Genomic DNA, 15,974 nt, shown 5'->3' on the forward strand with positions numbered 1-15,974 from the left:
AAAAAGATCTTCCTTTCCAGTGCTAAAACCAAGTTTCACACCTAAACAAATGGAAAATGCTTCTTATTACTTCTTGTACTGCTTAGACATTATTAATAAAAATTATTGTTATTCGGTCTCCTACTGACGTACTGTATGGCCCATCATGAAAAGGAGAATCGGGCAGTGATGACCATGGCGAATGATTGGGCAAAAAATCCACTTGCAAAACTGCAACAATTAGTATCCTCAATTCCCAAACTATTAAAAAGTGTAATTAAAAGGAAAGCTGATGTGACAGTGGGAAACATGCCTGCTTTTTGGAGTGTGTTGCAGCCATCAAAATCAAAATTTGTTCATATTTACAAAGTTGTTCAGTGAAAACATTAGAAATCTTTTCTGTGTCAGTTAAATAAAGTTAAAAGAGAACTAACAAATCCAAGATTCTTGATTTTATTGCATTTTACAAAACGTCCCAACTTTTTTGGATTTGAGATTGTATATTAGTCCATATAAAATGTATTTATTAGTTTATTAGTTACTTGGATGAGTTCCCTCTGAGGATTAAGGGTATGTATTGAACTACAGTACCGGTACCTCCTGATTTGCGGTCAGCTGCTGGCGTGATGATGTAATAACGCCGTATTCTCAGTGTGTGTGTGTGTGTGTTGTGTTCAGAAGCAGATCTGAGTGCAGTGGAGCGGTGTGGCGCTCTGGCATGCGAGCGTAAAGCGCCAACATCTATCTTCCAGCAATTCCTTTTTCAGAGTATTATTCACTGATGTGCGATCTGTTGTTTCCTCCGGCTATTTCTAAACTCACACAGACCCTCTCAGAAGCAGAGATCCAGAGTACCATCACCCACCTCGTATCACATCCCAAAACTGGGTTAGCAGCCCGTGTGTGTTTCATACAGATTTTGAGAATTTGTGTTGTTGTTGTTGTTATTGTTGTTGTTGTTGTTCTTACTCCGAGGTATAGTGAAATCTGTGTTGTGCAACTCTCACACTCGCCATTTATCCTGTTCTTCAGTTTAAAGGGTCAGAAAGGTCATTCCTGTAAAGCAGAACCTTTTGAACTCTGTGACAATATATATATATATATATATATATATATATATATATATATATATATATATATATATATAAGAAATCATCTTTTGAACTTAATTATTTTCACAGTGACAAGAGAAAGTGAAAGTGAACAGGACGTAAATATATAATTATTTATAATCATGTTTTATTATAGTATAGTATAGTATATTACATTATTTGTGTTTAATAATGACTAGGGTTACATTAACGCAGATGAGATTTTTTTTTTAAAAAGCTAACAGGATAGGGAGAAAAAAAAATTAGTTATTTTTTATAAAGTGTATATTATAAGAGCGAACATAAAGTCTTTAAAAATGGTTCTGCATAATAGAATTGTTATTGAGTCTTATGTCATATGTTTTTGTTTAACTCTTCTCCCCCTAGAGTTCTGCTTGTTGGTTTAAACTGAAGTGGTTCATAAAACTTTGGACAGGTTTCCCCCAATAGAATACAACAAGCATATGCTTCAGTCTCAAAATGCGTTTCTCAACACTGGAAATGCGGCAGTCTGCATCACAGCGGCCAAGGACGCCCATCTGATGCATACGTAATATGTAGGCAAACAATTACAAAGTAGAGCAGACTGAATGCTTCATTTATTTTTGGACTATGGAGTTTCTTAAACTTACATTATGTTTTCATAATTCATTGTAAGTCTGGAAGCTTACGCTGCTATTTTGAACCAATAATCGGAATAAAAGGCAGTGGAAAGATGATGTGTATAATTGAAATAATTGACTCCAATATAATTAATCTCAAGTTGTTGTTATTCTTTAATGCTTTGCTCTGGGTATAAGAAGGAAAGGTAACTGCTGATCTGGGAGAAAGGCTTTAACCCTGTCACTCCCGCACACCGGTGCGTAACCTCACACTAGAAGAAAGGCTTTTACACCCTCGTCTGCACAACAGTGCATTATAAACTAAGTTTTCTATACAGTATGTTGTTCCATTCCACTGTCTGTTTATTTAAACATGTAACTTAATAAATAACTTTGCCTGCTTTAAAGGCTTTGAGAATCTTTCCTTTTATCACTGATTATGTTGAAAGCTAAAGTGATTGTAACTTTCGTTATCTAAACGTTCAGGTTAAATCCTACATTTTCCTATCAGTTCTAAGAAAGACCTTTTCCTTTAAAGAATAAGAGGTTAAACATGAGTGGAATACCAACACCGAAACCGACCGGCTGGAAACCAAAAGATGAGGCAAGAGGGGGAGAAGAACATTAACATATTCTCCTCAGTGGATGTTTAAGCAATAGTTCCTAGATTGTACTTTAGGATACTTTAATATCTCTATTAAGTTCACCACCATTCATTTCAGTTTATAAGCTGTCAGATGAGACCAAACATGGCATAGTTACATATTAGAACACACTAGTAAATGAACAGTATGTATTTGAAAGCATATGTCCCGTGAAGCAAATGGTACAGACGTGTCATTGAGGCGCAACAGTCCTCCATCAGCATATTGATGATTAGCATACTCTGACGATGAAGGCCATTGTGCCACGTTTAATTTACATGTATACCTTTAAAAGGCTTTTTGAAGTACTAGTACACATACATACATACTGAAGTACACATACTGTATTTGCTCAGCCCTACAACATGAACTCTTTTTCCACAAGATCAAAGATTCCTCCTTATATGAGCTCTTTAAAAACAAGCTGATTATGACTGTATTACTGATAATCAGCTCTGATTAGAGGATATCCAGTTTAATAAAAAGCAGGCATACATTTACGATCCATGTATGTGCACTGCTGGGTTGCCAGAACCTTTGAAATTAGTCAGCTGCTAATTCATTTCATGCTAATTAAAGCTGCAAAAGAAAAGATAAATATGCTTAGCAGGCCAGTGGTGTGAAGTTACGGCTTCATTTCAGTCTATCAGAAAACCTGAATTGATTTTCATAAAGAGAACAATTCAACTCATAATTCCCACTGATTTTTTTTTCCAGTTCTGCAAGCTTTTGTACAATATTAAGAATTTGATTTACCTCCAAGTCATACTTCTTAATGTTGAGACAATTAAATTGATATTTGTCAAACTATGTGCAGTTTTGGGAAAGCTGCAGAATGCAGGAACTCAATGACTCAGTTTGTAAGTTCTCAACCGTTCCTCTGAAATAGACAAGCTTGCTAAACTCCATCTTTGTCACCTGTGTCTCATTAGTGCCTGTTCCTCCAGCTGGGTCCTTAGTATCCCATGATCCTTCAGTCTTACCTGACTGCACTGGGTGAACTGAGACAGCATATTCACTTAGGACATCATGGCATGTCATCATAACAAGAGGAGAGTTTCTGACCTCAGCTTGGCTGCTCGCTGCTAAATCACTTTATATTAATGTGCATTTAATTAGAGTTTGTTCTTACTCTCGTTTGCACAGCAGTTCTTGTCATGAAACACACGTTCTTGTCATGATTCTGCCTTCGTGTTCCAGTTCTCTCTTGTCTTGAGGCAGGATCATGACAGAATCATGTTTTTTGTGTAAGCACATGGCCATTTGTTTGGGCTGTGTGCTTGCGTTGTCTTGTCACCTCACCCCGCCCCCCTTGTTATCTCATCTTGTAATCATTATTATATCATCGCTCACACCTGTGTTCTTAATTAGTTTGCTCCCTATTTTATCTCCTCATGTTTTCTGTCCTGTGTCGGTACATTGTCAAACTCTGTGAGCACTTCGTCTGTATCCTGTTAACGAGAATTGTGAGTTCGTGTTGCTGTTTGATCCTGTCAAGTCATCGTCGAGTCAGAGTCTAGTCTTCGTTGATTTATCTTGTCTTAGTCAAGGTGAACTCTCCTCCAGTCCTGTTTTGCCCCCTCGTGGGTTTTGTTTTCTGTTTTGTATCGTAATAAACCTTGAGTGTCTGCATATCATCTGCGTTTGGGTTCTCTCCTTCAACCACATAACAGTTCTGCTCTCTGCACATGCAGACTTCATTTCTCTCAGATGCACGTTAGACTCTGATGGGTGGTTAGTATCAATACTTGTTTCTTGTACCGTGATGTGAATGTGCGTCAAAAGTTTTGAATAATTCAGATTTTTTTCATGTGTTTTTTCTCTTTTCCTCCTCAATGCTGCATTTATTTGGTTAAAAATACAGTAAAAAAAAATGGTAATATTGTTTATTATTATTATTATTATTATTATTATTATTATTATTATTACAATTTAAAATAACGTTGTTCTATTTGTATATTTTTAAATGTAATTTAATCCTGTAATGCCAATTTTCAGCATAATTACTCATACATTACTGTTTTTTCAGAAATCATTCTAATATCTTAAACCGTTTTTGCTCCTTAATATTGTATATTCTTTTGGATTCTTTGATGAATAAATAAGTTCAAAAGAACAGCATTTATTTGAAATAGAAATCTTTTGTTACATAAATGTCTTGACTGTCACTTTTTATCAATTTAATGTGTCCTTTCTGAATAAAATTGATTGCACAACCGATTGCACAGTAAATAAAACCTCATCCGCATTTTTAAATGTGTTTTGCTGTTTTTTAAAAGACAGTCTTTTGCTAATCTTTGAGCGCCCCGCTGTGAACGTTGTGTTGTTGTGTCACACTGCCCACTGCCCTACAATGATCTTTAATGATCTTTTGATAAACAGGCCAAGGAACTTCGGGACTCAAAGACGCTGTTCAAAGTCGCTGTTCTTGCCAAAACGCATCATCCTGTAAATCCCCAGGATCCCTTGTCTTACGCAGTCAATTATCACTCAGTGGGCCCGTCCTGACGGAGCCCGTGGGGTTTGATTGAGCTGATTTGAGGACTTCTGACATGTTCAAACATGTGGATGTGTTCTCTAATACACTGCAACAGTGCACCAATCCCGTATTTGTCTTCTCTCAATTCCTGAAGCAGTGAACAATATCATTCAATGATCATAAATGTCACTTTTATAGTTCTTTTTATTGTTTTATATCGAAATGCGACAAGGAGAGCATTACTATAACTGCTGTCCTGTCCCAGGTGTACAGTATTCAAGCCAATGCATTACAAAATCTACTGAATGTGTTTAAAACCATCACAGATGTAACAACAAAATAAGAATTGGACAGTAATTTAATAGTTGGCGTAAGCGGCAGAGACTGAAACATTTTGTGTTGATATGTGGCGTTCATGTCTTTTCATTCACCACAATATATGGCAGAAATAGTTGGTAACTAAGATACTAAACAGTTTTTTTTTTTAAGATTGGAGATTTGAAAGTGATTTGTTCATATCAGTCAGTTGTGACTTTACACTTTGTCTACACTTTTGTCTTGTAAGTTCTCTCTCTTAAAGGCTCCTCGATAAAAATGAAACATCAAATAAACTGTAGGATGGAATAAAACGAGTTTTGCTCGATAGTCCTCAAGGCAATTTATTTCAGCATTTTCTGGGTATCTTCATTGTATTGATTTCTCTGTGTGACTGCAACTCCTTTGATATTTGTTTTTATTGAGTAAGTGTCTGTCCATTCTAGTTATGTATTATTGGTCAGTTTGATTTGTGACTTAACCTTTACAGATATCTGTGATTGCAAATGGAAAGTCTAATGAAATATAAGTTGTGACTCGTGTTGTACCTGAATCCCATGATCATTTATGTCTCAACCAATTGACCCTATTGTCAATGTGCCTTTCTGCTCACTTATTCTGTGTTTTGTACAGGCACTTTTTTTGGACGTAAAACTGTAGTTGGACGCTATAAAACTGTAGTTTGCTAACTATGGTCGCAAGTTCCGTCATTATCAGCATAGTTCAACGAGTCGGTGTTTCCTAAAACCATCGCTCCAACGAACATTCGCAAACAGCATTGCAAAGTTGTGTGGTTGGAACGACAGCTCTCGACCTGTGGTTAGAAGAAGAGTTTCTTGTTTGCATTACATGTGGACTCAATAAATAGAAATAAAGCAAAATGAGAATTAGTCGTCAGATGCCATGTCCGTAAACATCTAGCGTTAATTCGATCTCAAACAGATTCATTAAAAGTAGTTATTACTCCACCACATCATTAACCAACGTGGTTGTACGACCAATTCGCGACAATACGGCTTCGGGAAACAGTCGTGACTAGCTAGTTGATTTCTTCAACGATGCATCGTACTATAGAAGTTAAAGGGACACACCGACTTTGTGGGACTTTAGCTTATTTAGGATAAGTCCATACACACCCTTCTCATCTCCGTGCGTACCGTAACTGTCTGACGCACCCACCGCTAGCCTATATTCTCAGAAGGCGAAGCACTGCTACTTCTGTGGAGTGATTTACTCCAACTCTGAGCGAACTCTCTGCTCCTCACCACAGTGCTTCTCAGGCACTGCAAGCAAATCCCTCCGCCCAAGTAGTGCTTCGCCTTCTGAGAATATAGTTCCCAGTATGACCTTGTTATTTGTACACGCTGTGACAATACAAATCACAACATGTAAATAGGAAAATGTTGGCGTTATTTTGTCACTTATTGGGAGCAGTGTGCTAGCTGGAGCCGTTTACCTCCAGTCTTTGTGCTAAGCTAGGCTAGCGGTGGGTGCGTCAGACAGAGTTACGGCACACACGGGGATGAGAAGGGTGTGTATGGACTTATCTGACTCTGAGGATACGGTGAATAAGCTAAAGTCCCAAAAAGTCGGCGTGTTCCTTTAAGCAGGGAGTTACGTCATTGTATGGGAAACGCACCCCTGTTTAGGGCCTGTCTCTATGAAGCCTGTGATGGATTTTTTCATTAATAAAATAGTAAACTGCATCAAACTAATCATAACTCTAACATCTAACATTCTAACACTTTGAAACACAATGTACTAAGACGTTCTGTTCTTTGGCTAAATGTATGTGTGCCCTTTCAGAAAACTTGTGACTTTGAGTGTGTGTGTGTATAAATAACAAATAGGGGAAATGAAACTAGACAGATGACTAGAAAGGAATCACAAAAACAGCGTTTGCTTATGCCAGTTACAGAGGGAAAAAAGCTTTCACCAATTGAACCAATCATATTGATAGAAGGTGACATCTTAGTCACGATGATCTTATTTGTTGTCTCTATTCTATAAAAACTGTTGTATTCTTACTCCTGGTGGGATTCTCAATGGAATTTGTCTGAGATGATCCGGCCTTGCTTCTTCTTGGTAGATTCACTGGAGAACTGCTCTGAGTTATTTAGCGAAACTCTAGAGATCTTAGTACCAAGTGATAGTGTGGTTCGCATTAAGAACACTAGAGACCTTATTCCCAAGTGATAGTGTTCGATAGACGTCGTTCGGCTCTTTATGAGACTCTTAGGCGGGGTTAGATTGCGGCGTAGGCGTCAACTCGCGCGTTCAGAGGTAACTCAACTGAGTATAATATTTTCAGGTGTCAAGGACATCAGGTTCGACCTAAGACAGGTGCGTAGGGGAAAAATCTACCACAAGCCCCTCCTTCTGAAAAGCACAATGTGCTCTGATTGGTCAGCTGGATCAGTGTGTTATGATTGGTCAAGCGCTTCGAGCATGTTTGGGAAATGTCCCGCCCCTTACCATAGCCGCCAGTTTAACACGCTACTAACTAACTCAACCAGGCCCCGCCCCTTTATTCTGTGCATGAATTATTAAAATGAGGAATATTGTGACGTGTGTGTTCCCGGAAGAAAACTCCACACAATGGAGGCGTTTCAGGGAGTTCAGAAACAAGTGACACTGATATAGAGAAGAACTCAGAGCTTTTTCATGCGCAAACAGCAACATTACTTACTGAAGAAAGGTTAAAAATATAAAAAAGCATAATAAGACCTCTTTAACGTCCAGTTAGTGTCTCACAGTTCAGCACATGTTTTCCATACTGAGCTGTCTGTCACTGACTTGTGTACTGTGGTTGTGTGTATATTTCACGAGGTGACTCGACATCTCAGAAGCATTTTAAGGGTGTCATACCTCACAGGTGTAGGCGACTTCACAGGCGACTTCAACAACACTGTTTTTGAGTTTCTGCCACGTTTATAATGTTCCCTGCCAGTGCCAATCCTCTGGTGCTGTTAAACTCACTGCTATTTTGTGTTATTGTCAAATAGTATGGGTTGTTTTGTCATGGCGCTGGGCATTTAGACTGGTGGAGAAAACGCTTTACTCGGCTGCACTAAAAACCACTTCAATATGTCGCAGTTAATAAGAAAGGTCAATGTAGCATAGAATTACATCTAATGGGCAGCGGTAATGAGTTTGCCTTTTATAGCGCTCTGTTTGCTAAATTAATACATATATGTCAAAGACAAATGGGGAGCACTTTATAGTGTCCGTGTTGCAAAATGTGATTAAATACTAAAACAATAATGATAACAAAATGCATTTACACTCACAATGGGAAAAAAAAACCATCAGTATTTCATACAATATTATAGGTCTTTTCTTTTGGTAGACTAAAGGAATATTCACCCACAAATTATAAAAAAAGTACTTCAGTTATTATTTACATACTATTGTAGTGTATATTAAAGGGGTGGTTGATTATGATTTCACTTTTCTAACTTTAGTTAGTGTGTAATGTTGCTGTTTGAGCAGAAACAACATCTGCAAAGTTACAATACTCAAAGTTCAAAGCAAAGGGAGATATTTGCTTTTAGAGAAATCACTTTCTAAGGACCACAACAAACGGCTGGTTGGGACTACACAACATTCCTTCAGGGTTAGTGACATCACAAACTCTAAAATTTACATAAACCCCGCCCGCTGAACACGATTTATAGATTATCAAGACAGAATATGCTAATCAATGACTAGAAGATAACCACACATAAACTACATAAATTCATCAACTAACCATTCAGAAATGTCCTGTTGCTTTCTACATGTTGTCACTTCTTCTTGAGTCTCTCCATCATTGTCTGAATCCGGTTTGAACATAAAAGGCTGAAAGTTTTTGAAATTTTCAGTGCATGTCTGTGTGAGTGCAAGCTGTTGAAGCTCCGCCCCCCTGTGCCGGGAGGAGCAGCTCATTTGCAGTTAAAGGAACAGATACAAAACGGTGCGTTTTTCACAAAACGGTGACAATTTTAACATGCTATATAAAAATATCTGTGGGGTATTTTGAGCTAAAACTTCACATACACACTCTGGGGACATCAGACACTTATTTTACATCTTGTGAAAAGGGCATCATACCACCCCTTTAATATTTTTATATTTTCAGTTTTCGTTTAAATTGTATTTTTTCCGTTTTATTAGTTTATTATTCATTAATTATTAGTTTGGTTATTTTTATTTCAGTTTTAATTTTATTAATGTGAGTTCTTCCGCTTAAACATTTTATTTTATTTGGTTGGCAAGGAAACATTTCTAATTCATATAAGTTTTTATAACATTTTTCGTCTAATATATCTGTTTTCAGATAGTTGCCAAGGCAACATTATTATGGTACTTCTATAAGTTCTTACTTTTTGGTACTTTTATATTAGTGTTTTCTGTGCAGTTTATATAATTTTATTTTATATATATATATATATAATTTTATTTGTTGCTATAATTCAAATTATTTGAAGAGGCTACAAGGCCTTAATTCGTCACACTTTAGCCTTTAATCGAAGCCAAAATCATCCTTTTTTCTGCCAATATGCTCCACTGAACTCCATAGTAATTTCTCGCACTGCTGTGCAATTTATTTGCAGTCAAACTGTGACTTCTGGTCACAAAAAAATCCGTCGGTTTACTCTACTGTCATAATATTTGCACTTCCGTCTGATCCGGTACACTTACACACTGACTGCGAGCCGCTCGTTCGTGCCCTATATATCCACATCTACGTTTGGGAGACACAGATATTTGCCCTCCTTTCTGGCACCTTGGGGGAAAAGGTTTCACAATGCTTGGTAGGGCTCCAATTTAATAGCCAAACACAGTAATTGTACAACTAGCTGATTGCAATGCGTCCTAATGCATAGGGCGACTGGAAAAGAAGCGTTCAAGAGATGTTTAGTGTAATTAGCAAATAACACGTTTGGATGAGCGAGAGTAGAGTCATAACCCGATGCAAGTGAACACCCTACAGCTGGTCTCTTTGGGTTTCTTGATGCATTTGCTGTACAATTTGTGTGTGCGTGAGCGTAAGATGGGTCAAAATGCCTGCGTCCGACAGGTTAGGCTGCTTGTCTGAACAGGAGCTCCATTTGCATGGATATCTGAGTGGCTATAATGACTACACATCCCCCCTAAGCTCAGCACCAAAAATGGCCTTTATAACAGCGCTGCATGCAAATGCCATATGCAAATACAGGTTCATTAGATCTTCCGCGATTCCTCTGCTCACAGTTTAGCTTTTTTTCTCCCGGAGTATGTCTTTTCCCTGCCCTCTTTTCTGTAGGGGGGGGGGAAATTGGGTCAATTCACGCCGTTGTCTATTTCCAGCCTGAGAAAACTCACACAAATGGAAACAAATAATGTTCATCAGATATAGATAGAACTGACATTTGAATGCCTGTCTGTCTGCATGGTTGAATAAGGGTATAGCAATTTCTGGTGTTTATTTTAACTCGATAAATAACAAGCCTTAAAGTCATGAAATCAAAATTGGCCCTATTATTCTGCATGATTCATCAATGCAGTTAATCCAAAAAATATTTTTAAAATTATTATAAATGTATTATTATATATATTATCTATAAATCTATTATATTTACAAGTTTATGTTTGTGTAATATAATGGAGATTTGTAAGAAGAAGAATTTAAGACACATTATGAATGCAAATGCTTGCGGATGCATTCTCATGTTGACTTCAAGTTAAAATACTTTCTCCTATTCTACTTTTGTTTTGAGTCAACTATAAATAGTCTTTTCTGAAAAGTGAAAAGTTGCTGTCTGAACAATTGCTGATATAGTGCTTGCACAGGTTGTGCATGTAATTGTTACTTTTAATCGACCACTGAGATGTCAGCACTCTTTTCCTGCTCTGCCAGGATGTGTCGGATTCTTGTTGCATCCAGATTCCCAATGCTGCTCATCAACTCTCGCCCCAGAGGTTTTCAGAAAGAAAAAATCCACAATTGTTCTGTCAAGTTCACTTTTAAACGAATCACCAGCTCAGCAAACATCTCCTATCTGCACCACCAGGCCTGGAAGAAGCTTTTCTCCAGCACTGATGGCTGTTTGTTGTTGCTCGTGAGATGAAGAGAGAGATGGAGATTCAATTCCCCTTAATTTTGATCGCTGTCTAATAGGTACACAAAGCAGCGTCGGCCATGTTGTAGCTCTCCATCTGGACTTTGATCTCTTTGAGAGGCCGAGGCCTGAAGAAAGGATCTGGCGCTCTTTTGATGATGCTGCGCTCTGGACCGCTTTGCCTCGGAAGAGATGAATTGAACTTGGAGAAGCTGTTTTCACTGCGCTTGCATAGCCTTCACAGAGACTTAAAGGAGTTCTCAGTTAGGTTTCGTTTAAGAATCATCTTCACCTCAGATGTTTTCCCAAAAAATTTCTCTGGAGACATTAAAAGAGACACAAATGCTTCAAAAGTTTTCATACAGTGAAAGGAGAGAAGCTCAGATGATGATGAGGATTCATATTGAGGTCTGTCTATTGATTGCAGACTGTATCTTGGCAAATCGTTTGAGATCCCTTCTGAAACTCTAGAAGAGATTACAGGGGTTTTTGTTTGTCAGGAGAAACATCTGACAAACAGTGACTCGATTAGCCCTCTCTTTAAATGCATTGTTGTCTAAGAGAAACTATTGAGTTATTTATTTAAGAGATCTCATTTGTGCTGTCAGCGCCTCCAGGTACAATGCATGTAACAACGCCAAGTAATTCTCACGAGTTGCTTTGGAGAAAGATGCATTTATGGAGCTGCAGAAGTCATGGCATAAATTATCTGTGGGTACATTAAATTTGCAGGACTCTCTTCAGTACGAGGTGGAAGTAATGAAACGCAGTCCTTACCACGTACAAAGCACTTACACATGCCTATATGAGATACTCCGACATTTACCAAGCATGGATTGCCAATCCTCGGCAACTCGAGGGTATGATTAGATTTGTTTGTGAAAGGGAAGGACAATTTCTGTGCAGTCAGTTCAGAGGAAACAATTTGAGCTGCAGATGGATCTCCGTCATTCGATTAAACTCACTGATAGTAAGCAGACAGACAGCTAGATGAAAGATTGAGTCAACAAATCTGATGCCGTTTTCACTTCAAACTTCTCTCCGACCAATCACAGCCCTTCGGCATCCTTAACCCAGTATCTCTGGGTGTGTGCAATTGCCTAATGAGTCCTTTTAAAGGTTAATGAAGGGGGTTTGTGCTCCGGGCACAAACATTATCAGACTTTGAGTACTAAGCGAGTGAAGCTCAGATGAATCTAATGAAGAGGAAAGTCATTAGGAGAGAAGCGATCACGCTGCGTGCTCTCCGTTCCTCAGATGTGATAGCGGGGGCCGTGATGGACGATTGTTTGCTGCTTTATCACACTTTGTTTGTTTGATTTCCCAGGGCCGCAGATTCACCGCTCAAGGGAAGGTGGGCATTGAGCGGCTCCTCACCACGCGTACACAAGTGGTCACCCTCCTCCTCAGCTCTAATCCAGTTTCCACACGAGATGGCCGCCCATCCTTTTGGTATTTCGAGTGTTTGTTCATTAAGGAACAGCCTCGAGTCCTAATATGGCAGCTATTCAGCCCAGACCATCAGAGAAACTCATCACAGGAAGAATAGATCGTACCCTCAGCGTTTTATTGTTGTCGCCTATTAAGATTGGCTGTGAAGATTGTTTCAATCACCAAGGTTTTTCATTCATTGCAAAGAGGTTTTGAGCTTCCTGGCATTGCATTGATGCTTCTAGGTTGTATATTTAGGCTGGATGTTGCATAGTTTTTTGTTTTTTTTTGGATGTTGCTGTGGTTTTGACAGGAATGGATGGGTATATGAGGGCATATATTAAATGTAGTTCGCAGTTGATCCGTGATCCGTACAGACCAGGCCCAATGGTTTGGCACGCATGTGTTTCATGGATTAATTGCAAAGTTTAACCATCATAGAGGGAAAGTAAACACCAAATTGATTCCTCTTTTGCATTTTGCTCTTGAATGGACACATACACACAAAATTATGATAAAAGCCTTCATGACTAGTATTCACGTAAGCACAGTCGGTTATGTCTTAAGTGAACGTGAACAATTGAGAAAGAAATCGGATGTGTATCATTATATTGGATCCGTGCATTAGCTCTTAAAGTGACAGCAGCTTATAAATACCTGCTGCTGTTTATATCATTAATGTTAAACAAAAAACATAAGATGGCGTTAACAAAGATGAATCTATATTTAATTTATACAGTGAACACCATGCATTGTTATTTTACATTTAATTATTTCATTTCTGTTCCTGAATAATACTCTTAGACCTTATATTGTATGTATCTATGCTTATAATTAGTGTATTTGTTCTTGTTTCTCTACTGACCATTCACTTATCTTTAATAATGTCTGAACTTTTTTCTGATTCGAAAAAGATCTGATCCGTGCCTCAAAACCCATAGTATGATCCGAACCGTGAGTTTTGTGATCTGTTGCACCACTAAAATAAAGATTTTTGTGGCCATTTTTATATGTCAAGCTTTACAGAATTAGTTCAAGAATTCCAATGATTGTTCTCCCAAATCAGTGTAGAAAGTGCGTCGAAATTCTGCCGACTGTCTGGATCTGCTTATATGTGAATACACGTGATCTTATTCACTGAACTGTCCTTCTGACTTAAACACATTCAGAACCAGTATTCAGGGATTGTGACTTAATGCCGCAGGGCACTCAGGTGTGTAAATGGCATCATGTAGCATAACAGGCCTGTGTCATTGCTCTGTCACTGTGTGTGTGTGTGTGTGTGTGTGTGTGTGTGTGTGTGTGTGTGTGTGTGTGTGTGTGTGTGTGTGTGTGTGTACCACCACTGAGCTTCAGCTGCCCGGCCACCCCAGCTGTGTAACAACGCCACCTGATCCTGCCCTGCTTTGTGTACAATAACTCTCTCTATTGACCCACAATCCTCAGTGGTTGGTTAGGCCCTGGGGGAAGACATCCTCACCTGGAGCACTGCTCTTCTCTAGCTTGTTCTGGCACAGATGTCTTTGGGTATGTCACTTTATATCGGTTTTGATTGGTTAGCCACCTAGCAGATAAGGACCTGAGCTGCCAGCCTATTAGATGAACGGAACTGGCAGCTGCACGGCCAAAAAAAAAAAGTCGGTGTTTGGATTTAAACAGGCAAACGCTTAAGAATCAATGATTGGACCATTATTGCAGTGATTATTATGTTTCCATCATGTTATGTGATTGGCAACGGTTCTTCTAACCCTGATTGATGGAGTGTGTAGCTTTTCATTTCTTAAACAATCATGTAGGAAGACACATCATGGCCATATTCCAGGATGATAATAAAGATTCATCAGGCTCAAATTGTGAAAGAATGGTTGGGAGGAGCATAAAGAATCATTTTCACACATGAATGAGTCCAGACCTTAAATTCATTGAAAGTGTTTGGGATGTGCTGGAGGAGACTTTACAGACTGCTGGACTCTTGCATTGACGATACAAGATCTTGACCAAAAACTGATGCACCTCTTGATGGAAATAAATGTTGTGATGTTATTTCCATCAAGAGGTGCATACATTTTTGGTCAAGATCTTGTCCTGTATTTATATTATGTAAAATATTTATATGGTTTTTAGCCATTGTTGGCACTATTTTTGACCGCCGCAAAGTAAAAATTGAATTGATGTGCTGTAAATTGACAAGTATCATTGGTTAACTTCAAGTGCATAACATACATTATCATAAAGTGTTAAATAACCACTATTGCTATTGCAAAATGTGTGCTCCAGACCTGATCAAACTATTCTGATAGGTAAAAATCGAGTATAAACATGCAATATGTAATGCGATGTGGTTTCTGTGTGCAGTGCATGTCTCTTCTCCATCCCTGTTGAGGCGTCCACTTGGTTGTGCGCTGCCTGTATCGTAGAGGTGCGTTCCGGAGAGCCGAGCGCTGACAGCTTTTGTAATTGAGTGCTTACAGGTCACAGACCATTTCAGACGTGAGCTCTCCTCCCCGCGACAGAGTCTTCCTGACAGCTCTTATCCCAAAAATAGCCCCATTCCAGCTGAGTTGGCCCAAGTGGCTTGTCTTGCATGGTGGCGTGAATTGAGAAGAAGAGGCACGCGTCGTTTTGAGAGTTTCACGACAGGGTGCTTCATAAACCTCCATCAGACAGTCCTTCTGTGCTTGTGAGATCTCATTTAATAGACCTTATTCACAGCAGCGCCATCTTTGATTTTTAATGGGAATGAAAGCGAGGCTGTGAGGGACAGACATGCAACTCTTCAATGGGCTGTACTGTTATTAAATGTGTTTTTGGATTGTTCTGCTCATGAAACATTGGGAAAATAAATTTCAGTTAACAAAAAACTCCTGACAATATAAGATGTGGAAAATTGTAAGTAATCTAGGAGCTTTATATAGCTTTTTACAGCGGATGCCATTGGAAACACAGCAAGTCTGTCCCTCACAGCCTCGCTTTCAGACCTGTCATGGCGCTGCTCTGAATAAGGTCTATTGAGATGTTTCACACTCTCCAGAGTTCTACATTTATATGAATGTGTTGCAAATAAAGTGTTGTGTAATCAAGTCAAGTCACCTTTATTTTTATAGGAAGCTTTACAGTTCTCAATAGCAAAACATATATATTTAATGATGCAAACAGAGTTCAATTCGGCTGTAAAGCAGCTCTAAAAAGAAAAAAAGTGTCATTGTTTCCGCTGAAGTCAGTTCAGTGTTGATTCAGTTCTGTTGTAAAGATCATCAATTATTAAATTAGTTACGTTCACCTATAATGCAGCTCTGCAGAAAGCATGATGTTGTCGTCCATCTCAGTTCATTTCTCATCAAATATTGTCC

This window comes from Scardinius erythrophthalmus (genome assembly GCF_964197995.2).
Source record: "Scardinius erythrophthalmus genome assembly, chromosome: 12".
Lineage (NCBI taxonomy): Eukaryota > Metazoa > Chordata > Actinopteri > Cypriniformes > Leuciscidae > Scardinius > Scardinius erythrophthalmus.